Source organism: Schistocerca cancellata, chromosome 1 (genome assembly GCF_023864275.1).
Source record: "Schistocerca cancellata isolate TAMUIC-IGC-003103 chromosome 1, iqSchCanc2.1, whole genome shotgun sequence".
NCBI classification, from domain to species: Eukaryota; Metazoa; Arthropoda; class Insecta; order Orthoptera; family Acrididae; genus Schistocerca; species Schistocerca cancellata.
Window position 1 is genome coordinate 620,349,608 of NC_064626.1, and position 13,498 is coordinate 620,363,105.

A 13,498-nucleotide genomic window follows, 5' to 3' on the forward strand; every position below is an offset into this window, starting at 1 on the left:
TCTTGGAACTACAAGTTACCTACTACGTGAAGAAAACCATAACCCCAGAACATTTTCAACGACGTAGATAAGGCCCAATTACAAGAGACAATGGCGTATATAAAACTACTTTATTACAGTATATTGATAATTTTTACTTATGGACCGTCTGACAGCAACTGAATAAAACAAAAGTTTGGTGCCATACGCGTTTCGCCTTTATTTTCTGCAAGGCATCATCAGTGGCCTGGAATATTTACATGTGTTAGATATTTAATTTACATTTCGGTCACTGTACCTATAGGTTATAAACAGTTCTGCTGGTTGGTATTTCCTATTAAGTAGTAGTGTTTTGAACTGTACTTAACAGGTTGTGAGGACGATTTCCTACACATTACGCTCCTGTTGCATTTTTGGTGTTGTTCTTCTTATAAATGCCAATTAGCGGCTTTTTTCCACATTTCACAACAGTATGAACTGAACACTCGTTTCGATGCAATGTTTTGGTTTCTGTTGTCGACTGTCAGATGTTTTTACCAAAGAAGGAATGTTATTGCCAAACTTTCGAGTGTAATTATTGAAGTATCTGTGATTTGTTCGTGTATGCAGGTGTGTGTGTGTGTGTGTGTGTGTGTGTGTGTGTGTGTGTATCCAGAAGGGGAAGGGGGAATAGTTCCTTTTTTTCCTCGTTGTATGAGAGGAACGATTGGTTTCTTTCTTTCTTTTGTAATTTTTTAAATTTTTTTTATCTTGTCATTTCTTTTATTAAGTGCAGTAAGGAGCCTGTGCTTGTGTGTGTGTGTGTGTGTTCGTTTATCACCTGTTTGTTTTCTGCGATGGTTTTCTGAATGTGGAACTTTTCTTGCATTTATATAAGATGTTTGTCATGGATGCTTATTCTCATTATTTTCATTTCTTGTTCCATGTTTGTAGGATGGTGGTTATGGTGTATGCAAAGCTGGAATGGTTTGTTTCATACTTCCGACACCTGATATGTTCTTTGTATCATGTTTTATAATTCCTGCATGTCATGCCTATGTATACTGTATCACAAATTTGACATTCAAGTTTGTATATTCCTGATTGGAATTTGTCACTCTTGGTAGCTGTTCGGCTTAGGTGTGATTGGAAGGATTGCCCAGACTTATATGCTATTTGGAAGCCCTGTCTCTTTAGGATGTTTGCAACTCTGTTTGTTAGTTTATGTGTGTAGGTCATGGTGTACCATCTGGTTCTTTTCTGTGTGGTGTTGTCATTGTGTGTGTTTGTCGAGTGTGTTTGTAAGATTTCAGCTTGTGAGTTCCCTTGTATTCTGGAAAAGAGTTTGTTTTGTATCAGTGTTTTTGTTTTTTGATTGAGCCTGTGTACTACATGTGTGTCATACCCATTCTTCCTAGCTATCTGTATGATTGTACTCAATTTCTTTTTCATAGATTTCCTTGATGAACAGGATTCTGTTCATTCTATGTAACATATGTCTTAATGCTGCAAGTTTCTGGATGTGGGGATGGTTAGATGGGGATTGTATTATTGTGTCTGTGGCTGCTGATTTTCTAAAGATGTTAAATGTATGTTTGCCACTTTCTATTTTTATTGTAATGTCAAGATAATTTATTTGATTTTTGTTTTCTTTTTCAAGTGTGAACTTTATGTTCTGATGAGCTTTGTTGATTTCTGATGGAGTTTATCTATTTTTTCACTTGGCTCATCTACCAGACAAACAATATCAATAATAAATCTGTAAAAATATATAATTTTGAAACTTTCTTTAGAGGTTATCTATCCAAATATCTGATTTTCTAGATGACTGATAAAAATGTTTACTAATGTTCCTGATATTGGGGATCCCATGGACAGGCCATCACTTCGTAGATAATATTCTTTCTCAAACTGAAAGTAGTTTTGTTCAGTGATCAGTCTGACCATATTTGTTATTTCTTTCATTGTGTCTGTGGTGAGGATGCAATGGGAGGAGAGACTTTGTTCTATGATTTCTATTGTTTCTGTGGTAGGGATGGACGTATTCATAATTTCTATGTCGAATGAAATCAATGATGATGTGTGTGGTACCTGTATGTTCTGTATGTTTTCTATTAGGGTTTCTGTGTTTATCACTGTTCTGTTGCTTTCTGCTTTATAGCGTTTTGTAATTAAATTTTGGAGGTGTTTGGCCATGTGGTATGTTAGGGCTTTCTTGAAGATGATAACAGCTCTCATTGGCATTCCATCTTTATGTACTATTGGTTGACTGTGGAGTGTTGGTGCTTGTGGGTGTAGTATTTCTGTTTGTCTGTGAGGTGTGTTCAATGTTTTTGAGTGTTCGTTTCACGTTTCCTGGAATCGTGTAGTTGGATCTGACTTCAGTTTTTGTATGGAATTGGTGTTTATGTATTCCTTGGTTTTTATGATGTATTGCTGTTTATTTACTTTGCTATTGGTGCAGTGTTTCAACCCTTTTACCAAGAGCATTTTTTCTTTTTCGTGTAGTTTTCTCTCTGTTAGCTTAACTAAACGTTGATGGAATGTGTGGTGGTGTTCCTGTGGTTTCACGTTTAAAATGTAAATGTATTTTTGCGTCTTTTTTACTGTGAGTTTCATTATCTTCTATTTATGCTTGTTTTGTAAATATTTCATGCTGTGTATGTGATGTGTTCAGTTTTTTCAGCTAGTGCCAATCACAGCTAAGCCAACCCGCTACCAAGAGGGACAAATTCCAACAATCAGGAATATATAAACTTGAATGTCAAAGTTGTGATGCAGTATACATAGGCATGACATGTAGGAATTATAAAACAGGATACAAAGAACATATCAGGTGTTGGAAGTATTAAACAAACCATTCCACATTTGCATACACCATAACCACCATCCTACAAAAATGGAAAAAGAAATAAAAATAATAAGAATAAGCAACCATGACAAACATCTTATATAAATGCAAGAAAACTTCCACATTCAGAAAGATATCGCAGAAAACTAAGATGTGATAAATGAACACAAACACACATCAGCACAGGCTCCTTACTGCACTTAATAAAAGAAACGAGAGATAAAAAATAAAAAAATGAAAAAAAGAAAGAAAGAAACCCATCGTTCCTCTCACACAACCAGGAAAAAAAATTACTCTTCCCCCTTCGCCTTCTGGACACACACACACACAATATACCGTAATATTACACGCAACTGAGGAAGACAGGACTACAAAAGTTGAAGAAAACTACTTTGTCTTTACTTTCATAAGGCAGAGACATTGAAACCTACAATTTTTGATAAAGGGACATAAGCGAAAAGTTAGGGCCCATGTACCGTCAAGTGTCATTTCCTGTTACTATGTTACCGAGATAAAAACCTTCAAATAGGTAGGCCTTTGGTAATCACAATTTCTGTTAATTACACACATATTAAGTAAAACATCAGAAGACATAATAAGGCAATAAAAACAGGAAGGCCATGATTAATAAGAGTATCAATTGACTCAAAATATCAAATAGTTCTCAATTGAATTTAAAGGGAACAGGCAGGCTTCAATTGAGTGAAATTACCCAATAGAAAACAGGCAGGCCCTCAGTAATAACAGTTTCAGTTAAGTAAAATTACCAAGTAGAAAACAGGCCGATCTTCAAAGATAACATCATCAGTTAAGTAGAATTTCCAAATAGAATATTAGTTAGTTAAGCAAAAAACAGTTAGGCCTTGATGAATAACTACTGCAATTAAGTAACCAATAGCTTGATTTGCCTCTTCACAAGGGGGTGGACCAGAATGCTTATACGCAGGGAGCACAAGACTGCACACAATAGGAGGGCCAAGAGAGGTTACAACGCGAGCACCGGCCTTACAAAGACCTTTTCGTTGGGCACAGACCGGGAAAAGAAATATTAACCCAGCACGATTAACTACGTAAAGGCAATTAATAACTAGCCAAAGGTATAGCCGCCGCACTGCAAGATACCGCCTCTACAACGACGGCGAAACACACGAAAGAAAACTAGGCTGAGAAATCCTATTACGTCGATTCAGCAATTGCCAATATTGAGACCCAGGAACCTCCTTTATTTGTTCTTTGGTCTCTGTCTTGTTTTTTGTGTCATCAGTCTTCTGTTTGGTTTGATACGGCCCGCCAGGAATTCATTTCCTGTGCAAAATTCTTCATCTCAATGTAGCACTTGCAACCTACATCCTTAATTATTTTCTGTAGGTATTCCAATCTCTGTCTTCCCCTACTGTTCTGGCCCTCTAAAGCTATCTCTAGTAAAATGGATGTCATTCACTCGTGTCTTAACAGATGTCCTATCATCCTGTCCCTTCTCTCTGTCAGTGTTTTCCACATATTCCTTTACTCTCCGATTCTCAGCAGAACCTCCTCGTTCCTTACCTTATCAGTCCACCTAATTTTCAACATTCGTCTGTAGCACCGCGTCTCAAATTCATCGATTCTCTTCTGTTTCGGTTTTCCCACAGTTCGTGTTTCACTACCATACAATGCTGTGCTCCAAACGCACGTTCTCAGAAATTTCTTCGTAAAATTAACGCCTATGTTTGATACTGGTGGACGTCTCTTGGCCAGGACTTCCTTTTTTGTCAGTGCTAGTCTGATTCTGAGGTCCTTCATGCTCCGTCCGTCATTGGTTGTTTTGCTGACTAGGTAGCAGAATTCCTTAACTTCATCTACTTCGTGACCATCAGTTCTGATGTTAAGTTTCTCGCTTTTCTTATTTCTGCTACTTCTTATTACTTTCGTCTTTCTTAGATTTACTCTCAATCCATATTCGTATTCATTAGACTGTACATTACATTGAGCAGATCATGTAATTCTTCTTCACTTTCACTCAGCACAGGAATGTCATCAGCGAATCGTATCATTGATATCTTTTCACCTTTAATTTATATCTCACTCTTCAACCTTTCTTTTATTTCCATCTCTGCTTCTTCGATGTACAGAATGAACAGAAAGGGGAGAAAGGGTACATCCCTGTCTTACACCCTATTTAATCAGAGCACTTCGTTCTTGGTCGTTCACACTTGTAATTCCTTCTTTGATCATGTACTTATTGTATATTGCCCGTCTCTCGCTACAGCTTACAAGAATTTTGCTCATAATTTCCAACTTCTTGCACCATTTTACACTGTGGAACGCCTTTTCAAGGTCGACAAATCCTATAACCGTGTCCTGATTTTTCTTTAGTCTCGCTTCCATTAATTATCACCCGAACCGTCGGAATTGCCTGTCTGGTGCCTTTAGCTATTCTAAAGCCAGACAAATCGTCGTCTGATACATCCTCAATTTTCTTTCCATTCTTCTGTATATCATTCTTGTCAGCATCTTGGATGCATGAGACATTAACCTAGTTGTGTTATAATTCTCGCACTTGTCAGCTCTTGCAATCTTCCGAATAATGTGGATGATATTTTTCCAAAGTCAGATGGTACGTCGCCAGACTCATACATTCTACACACCAACTTGAATAATCGGTTTGTTGCCACTTCCCCCAATAGTTTTAGGAATCCTGATGAAATATTATCGATCCCTTCTGCTTTATTTGATCTCGATACCCTATGTCTTCTAAACCGACTCTTGTTTCTTCTTCCATCATATCAAATATATCTTCTTCCTTCATAGAAGCCTTCCGTGTATTCTTACCACGTATCCGCTCTCTCTTCTGCATTTAACAGGGGAATTCCAGTTGCACTCTTAATGTTACCACCCTTGCTTTTAACTCGCTTTCCTATATGGTGAGTCAGTCCTTCACACAATCATCTCTTTTTCGATTTCTTCACATTTTTCATACAGCTATTTCGTCTTAGCTTCCCTGAGCTTACTATTTATTTCAATCCTCAATGACTTGTTTTTCTGCAGTCCTTAGTTTCCAAGGACATTTTTGTACTTCCTTGTTTCGTCGATCACAGAAGTATTTTTTCTGTTACTCATGGGTTCTTCGCAGTTACCTACTTTGTACATATGCTTTCCTTTCCGATATCCGTGATGGCCTTTTTTGAGATATCCAATCCTCTTCAATTGTACTAACTACTGAGCAATTCCGTATTGCTGCGTCTGTATCCTTCGAGGACGTCAAGTGTATCTTGTCATTCCCTAGTACTTCTGATCCCACTCCTTAGCCTATTGATTCTTCTTGACTTAATCTCCTAAACCTCAGCCTCCTCTTGATCACAACCATATCTGAGTCTTTGCCTGCTCCTGTGTACGCCTTACAACCCATTATCTGATTTCGGAATCCCTGCCTGACCTTGATGTAATCTAACTGAAAACTTCCGGTACCTCCCATCCTTTTCCAAGTATACCTCCTTGTCTTATGATTCTTGAACAGAGTTTTTGCTATTACTATTGGAAATTTATTTCAGAACTCAGTTAGCCTTTCTCCTCTCTCATTCTTGCTTACCCCAAATTCTCCTGTAACTTGTAATATTATTGGGATTTCCGTCGTATGAAAGCTGTGAGTACCCTGGGAAAGGCATTCACCTATCTGTATATTAAATGATCAACTTATGAGATGGGACCTATTCTTTGAAATACATTTGTTTTATATAATTTACGTAACTGTAAAGATGCGCATCTAGCGCGGACGCTAATACATCGATTTCGCAGTCAAGGAAACATTTTAACAGAAGCTGAACTGAACGTTCCGCTTCGATCTAAATAAAAGATGACAGTAAAAACTTTTGAGGATCTTCAGCTTTTATCGTACTTCTGCTTGTAATGTGAAAGCGTAAAGAAGGTCGTCTTTAAGCCATAAAAGTGAGCGGTCTTGCCAGCGTGCAGACAACATCATTAATTAATAAAATTCGAGTAATTTATGTTCGATACTGTAAACCGGCAAGTTATTGTTATGAAGGTGTTGAACGGTGCAAGAATTGTCTCGAAGGAAGGAGAAAAGTAATGACTGTAATTTGTGATAAAAACGTGAACCAAGAAACTAGTACAGGACAGGCTGAAATCTGATCGCACCATACAGTTATAAAATTACTTATGTAAGTTATACTGTTTATAAAGAAGCTCTAATTGCTTGTGAGAATTATTAGAATATATGTAGTGTTTACCAGATTTCTTATTCTCTTCTTTTCCTTTATACTTTTTTAACCTCCATGCCATATTATTTTTATAAATGTCAAACCGCCTTTACTTCAGCAGAGAGAGAATACTGCGCCATCCTGGTCGTAGACAGAAGGCCGCTCCTTGTCTTCTATACAACTCATAGCTGCCCGATTTATTAATGATTTCATTTGCAAATGCAATTTTTTTTTTGCTCATTGTTAAAGGTCCCTTAGGTAATTATAAAATTCATACTGGTTACGTAAAGAAATCCAGGCTGTTCTTTTCCAAATAATAGAAGTCTTTGCGTAATCAAAAACTGGCCTCCTTCTGACAACAATCAGGAGCCGACCTGAAGACGGACGTCTTCTACCGCTTTCGTGTTTCCTGTGGCAAAGCTGTGCCAAACTGGGAACACGATATATATATATATATATATATATATATATATATATATATATATATATATATATATATATATCAGATTAAAATTGAAAAAAATTGACTATATTTAACTTATTTGTTTTTTCCTACTAGATGTGGCGACCGAACAGGGACCTTCTAAAAAAAAGATAGTCTGTTCTGTTATTGTTTCATGACATCACCCGGTGGACATCGGGAAGCCGTAAAGGAAGTACTGAACAAAACCGTGGAAGTATTAAAAAAAATTCGAAAAATAACAGTAGTGCCCAAAACGACTGATGTAAGTACTGTTTTCATTACGCATAGAATCTCGCGTCTTGTATAAAAAAAAACTGATTTCCGGAATTTCTTTCCTTACTGCTTCATTTCATCCTATCATTGTTATTTCCTTGCAGAGTTGCCGGCCGCGGTGGTCTAGCGGTTCAGTCGCTAAGTCCGGAACCGCGCGACTGCTACGGTCGCAGGTTCGAATCCTGCCTCGGGCATGGATGTGTGTGATATCCTTAGGTTAGTTAGGTTTAAGTAGTTCTAAGTTCTAGGGGACTGATGGCCACAGAAGTTAAGTCCCATAGTGCTCAGAGCCATTTGAACCATTTTTGAACCTTGCAGAGTTGCTTATTTACGTAGTTAGAATTCATTTCTGATCATCTCTTCATGCAAAGTTTATTTGTTAGCATTATTAGCATCTTCATTGTTGCTACGGTTTAGAACACAAGATGGATGCCATAATAGCAGGATTCAGTGTCTACTAGGTGTTTGTCACTTATTTTCAAAGTTATGTGCCATCTTGTCTCCTACCCAGTATAGCTCTGCAATTGTCAGCTACCGCGGTGTGACGTTTGACTATCAGCGCGCTCATCTGAGAGTTGACGATCGGCATGCTGCGAAAGATTTCTTTGAGCAGTTACGTCACAAACTTGAAAATAATCATGGCAGATGACAGAGGCAAGCCAACAAACAGTGTGGATGACGGTGATGACACAGTTGTCAAGTCATGCCCACTACGTTCGCGAACGGGGACAGGCCGACCCCATTCGCGAATGGAGAGAACGGCAGACGATGATGGTGTGCGTGACGTATCGTCACAGCAATCATCGTCACAACAAGCGGGAGAAAATTCGATGTTTGAAATGATAAGAATTTTTTTTTTCAAGAAAGAGAACAGGAGAAACTGGAAAGGGAAGCTTATAAATTACAAAAACAATGAGATAGACAAGGAAGGGAACAAAAAGAAAGGGAAAAGGAACAGGAGACAGAGCGAAAATGGTTTAATCTAAATACCACCATTGGTACAATAAAAAATAGGTTAGATAATATTGATGCTAAATTAGAGGCAAGAATAAGGTCAGTCACGGTGGAATATATCGCGAAATTAAGTACTAAAGTTAATGAAAGGATAGAAGGTATTCTGCAGAAGGTAGATGCTTGTGAGAGCACTGTAGGTGACGTGCACAAAGACATCAAAGTACAAGTCGAAAGTTGCCAGGCAGTTACCACGGAAGTTTCAAAAAAATCCGCTGAGGTCGGAACTAAAGTAAACAAGCTTGCAGACAATGTCGTCACTCAGCAAGGCCAGGTCAAGGACCTGACACAGGCGCTATCTGACATTAACATTGAAAAGAGGGTGAATGATGCTGCCGCTAACGTAGGTTCCACGATAGGAAAAGAATTTGTTGAATGGGTCGAGACTAAAGAACAGTACATAGAAAACAAGGTTCAACACGACTTAAAAGAAGCGGTTAAGTCCCCCAAGGTTCAACACGACTTAAAAGAAGCGGCTAAGTCAGCCACAGTTGAAGTTTTAGCTGCTCCAGGTACATCAGGAGATACGCTTCTCAGTGAATTAGGAGAGATTCGTAGAGTTTTTCACCGAGATCTTCCCGAGTGGAAACGACACCTCATTGAGGGAATCGAGCGGTTGAAACAACAAGTCAATGATTTTCCTAATAACAATAGAAGTGAGTATTCACACTAGCCTTCTTCAGAACATGAATACAATAATAATCCCGTGTCTCGTGTAAAATGTTCTCCACTTATTCATGGTCACAGCAGTAAGAACCCGTTAGTACCCAACCAGAATGATCAAGTAGCTCTTGTCGAGCTCATGAAAGAAGAAAGCGTTCTCAAGCACCGCGTGTTCCAGCCTTTTCTGCCAGAGAAACGCAACATCCACCCAATGGCTTTTCTGAAGTCATTTAATGGTGTTTTTCCTGAGAGCTGGGATGACAAGCAACGTATGCGCTTTATAGTAGGTTACATTCAAGGAGAGGGTTCTGTGTGGGGAACAGAAGTAATTGACAGATGTAATAATTACGCTGACTTCGAAAAGCAATTTCTGAACAAATTCTGGATTTCAGGAATACAACAACGCCTTAGAAAGGAAGTATATAATGCTGAACCGTTTAATACGAGAAGTGCTGGTCTCCGTAGGTACTTTGAGAAAAACCTGCGAAAAATACAATATTGGGACACGCCCATTTCCACGAAGGACGTAATTATGATCCTTAAGTCAAAGCTACCGGTATCAATCAGGGAGAAGTTAGTAAATGTCAGTGACGACGACACGGAGGCTTTTCTGTCAGTACTTGACAACCATGACATGATTCAGGAAGACGTGCGTGTAAGTGCGCGGAGTAATTGTAACCTGACCCACACACTACACAGCCGCACGGCGTTGGCGCACACTCAGGTATGTCATGCCAACCCAATAACAGTAAAGGACACGACGTTCCGTGTAATAATAGCAACTGCTATCGCCGCAACTGGAAGCAGAAACATAAATTCCAGGATCAAAACAGGTACCGCCCCATATACCAGACAACGCAACAGCAACACGGTAATTCACCAGTTAATTACAATGATCGCTACCACTATAATAACGATCGCCAAGGCAATAATAATTTCCATGGAAAAGGACGTTGGATCAACACCAACAGTCAACAGCAGTATGGTAACCAGCCTAGATTCCAGCACTGTTCTCAAGGGAGAAATGCTCCAGATACTTCCAAGCAATAGAAACAACTTTAGGAATACTCCTCCACCTTTTACTAACAATCAAGTTCAAAATCATGAACCTCAAAATTCTTGCATCTATTATGCCCGAGGAAACAAGCCAACACACACCCTCTCGGCTGAAATTCCGGCAAATAGCCCGCAACTTAGGTGGAATACGGAAGCAAACTTCGTACCGAGTGTACCGCCCGGTACTTCAAAGGTAATTGTGAGCGAAATTCAACCGCATGAACATGCGGAAAACTAAAAGCAGCTTCTTTTTCTTGCTTCCTTGGGGAAGCTGCGGAACATGGTGGTGGTTAGTGTTTAACGTCCCGTCGACAACGAGGTCATTAGAGACGGAGCGCAAGCTCGGGTTAGGGAAGGATTGGGAAGGAAATCGGCCGTGCCCTTTCAAACGAACCATCCCGGCATTTGCCTGAAACGATTTAGGGAAATCACGGAAAACCTAAATCAGGATGGCCGGAGACGGGATTGAACCGTCGTCCTCCCGAATGCGAGTCCAGTGTGCTAACCACTGCGCCACCTCGCTCGGTGCGGAACATGTTGGGGGCGATTTCATTAGAGTGAAAATCAACTTTATGCGATATGACAATGACTGTGACTTACGGGATGACTTGCTGAAGGAGAATGACGTTTTGAATGATGAGGATTTATGGGAAAACCAGGTTCAGGCATCCCCTATGATTCATATTCTTGATGTACCACTTTTCGCTATAATAGATACTGGTGCCAATATCAATGTTTTGTCTTTATGTGTATATAAGAAACTGTGTTCTGTAGCAAAAGTTCTGTCATTGCCAGTACAAGGGTGTATCGTATCGGGAGCTGTAGGCTCTTTAGTTCAAAAGGTGACGCTACGAATTCATGTACCAGTGAGATTTGCATCAGGCACCGTACCATGTACATTTCTAGTATCTGTCAGTACCTTGCCTCCTAGGAATGAAGTTTCTACGTAAGAATCGTGTCATCACAGATTTGTATGAAGGTACATGTACGCTCAGATGCAGTGACAAGAGTATAGTGATTCGATTTATGAGGACCAAAGTTAAGTTGTCCAGCCAAGAACCTAAAGTAAAGGTCCGCAAGCTCACATCTCGACAACAACATTTCAATTCTTTAGACGAGTCAGGAGATGCGGACGAAGACTTTGACTTATTACCGACACCTGCATCTCGTGGTCGTGCGGTAGCGTTCTCGCTTCCCACGCCCGGGTTCCCGGGTTAGATTCCCGGCGGGGTCAGGGATTTTCTCTGCCTCGTGATGGCTGGGTGTTGTGTGCTGTCCTTAGGTTAGTTAGGTTTAAGTAGTTCTAAGTTCTAGGGGACTGATGACCATAGATGTTAAGTCCCATAGTGCTCAGAGCCATTTGAACCATATTACCGACACATGAAGAATTACTGACGAAGGCTAATGAATCTGACGGATTAGGTGACCTACAAAGAAAGGAACTATACGACCTGTTGACACAATTTATCAATGTGTTTTCTAAGAAACCGGGAATCATAGCGAACTATGTATTCGACATGAAGGTTACGCCCCACAGCACCTACTGTAAAACCACCTATGCAGTTCCGCAATCCCGCAAGGAAGCAGTACGACAGGAAATCCGCAAAATGTTAAACTGTAAAATAATTGAGCCCTCTGACTCTCCATATTCGAGCCCATTATTGTCTATATTTAAACAGGACGGAAGTGTTAGGCTTGTTCTAGACGCTAGGAACATCAACAAAATTATTGTTCCTGTGTGTACCCGGCCGGAAGCATTGGAGGAGCAACTGCAAAGGTTTTATGGTATCAAACTTCTAACCTCCATAGACCTTCGAAGTAGTTATTGGCAGGTGAAGTTGTCGCCATCTTCATGGAAGTACACGGCCTTTATCTTTGCGGGTCGGTCATTTCAATTTTGTGTCGTACCCTTTGGCTTGAATATTAGTTCAGGTGTCTATATTGCCGCACTTGACCATGTCTTAGTTCATGATTTACTGGACAAAATAACTGACTATGTCGATGATATCTTAGTAGCTTCGACCTCATGGGAGGAACATCTTGAGTTGATTCGGAAAATCTTCTTGAGGTTTGCTAACTTTGGCGTTACTGGCAATTTACAGAAATCAAAGTTTGTAAAAAAGGAAGTAAAGTTCCTTGGTCATATCATGTCTTCTGAAGGAATTTCTCCCGATCCTAACAAACTGTCTGCTATAAGGAACTTCTCTGTGCCCTGCACCAAAAGACAGTTAAAAGGGTTTCTAGGGTTAACGTCTTTCTTTCGTCGCTTTATACCAAATCAATCCATGAACAGTCCAGTGTTGCACAATCTATTAAAGAAAAACGTTCAATGGGTATGGACCTCTGAATGTTAGCAAGCCTTTGACAAAATCAAACAAGCTCTTCTGAATAGCAATATCCTCAGTCATCCGGATATGAACTCAGAATTCTGCATTTCTTGTGACGCCTCATTTCAAGGCTTGGGCGCTTGTTTGTTCCAGCTAAAGAAAACTAGAGATAAAGAAGAGATTAGGATAGTTAGTTTCGCCAGTCGTGTGCTGACGGAATACGAGAGGTCGTACACTGTTACAGAGTTAGAAGGATTGGCAGTTGTTTGGGCGTTCCACCGTTTCAATTATTACATTTATGGTCATCCGATCAAAATGTATTCCGACCATCAAGCTCTTAGCTTTCTCCTTTCGTGTAAGCTCTATCATCCGAGGCTTACTCTCTGGTGCCTATTTCTACAGGAGTACAATTTAGAAATTGTTTATGTGAAAGGCAAGAACAACGTCGTTGCAGATGCACTGTCACGCATGCCGGAAGGTATGCCGGAGCCTACGGAACTTGTAGAACAGATTTTCAATCACAAGATACTCCTTATGAAAGATCCCTTGAATCGTAGCTATTTTCTACGTCTTTGCCGATAGATGGGTACTCTGCAAGAAAGTGACCGTAAATGGAAGAGAGTCAAACAGCTTCTACAAGACAACCCCAATCATCGTTTGTCGAAATTTTATAAATCACACAATGGTGTTTTATTTCATC